The sequence below is a fragment of the Lepidothrix coronata genome, unplaced genomic scaffold (genome assembly GCF_001604755.1).
Source record: "Lepidothrix coronata isolate B3197 unplaced genomic scaffold, Lepidothrix_coronata-1.0 Scaffold262, whole genome shotgun sequence".
Classification (NCBI taxonomy): domain Eukaryota; kingdom Metazoa; phylum Chordata; class Aves; order Passeriformes; family Pipridae; genus Lepidothrix; species Lepidothrix coronata.
Window position 1 is genome coordinate 43,426 of NW_016690442.1, and position 353 is coordinate 43,778.

Genomic DNA, 353 nt, shown 5'->3' on the forward strand with positions numbered 1-353 from the left:
AGCGTATGGGAAACAGAGGGTGGCAGTGCCCAGAACATGCCTACCTCTGTCTTCATCGGGATCATTGGAAAAAGTGATTTCAGCATTCTGAATTAAATACTGATGATGCAACTCTGGCTGAGAATGAAACCACAGAAATTTCAGAAGTTTCTTATTGCTGTACCTGCAGTGGAACAGGTATTTCTCTGGGGAGCTCCCTCACACCTGTTTCCTCAAACAAATCAGAACTTGCATTCTGGAGAAAAGACGTCAGATCTGTACCAGTTGGTGGGCCTTCTCTGGAACAGCAGTCTATAAGATTTTGGGAATTGATGATCTGGGAATTGATGGGCTTTTATTCAGCTGTACAATGA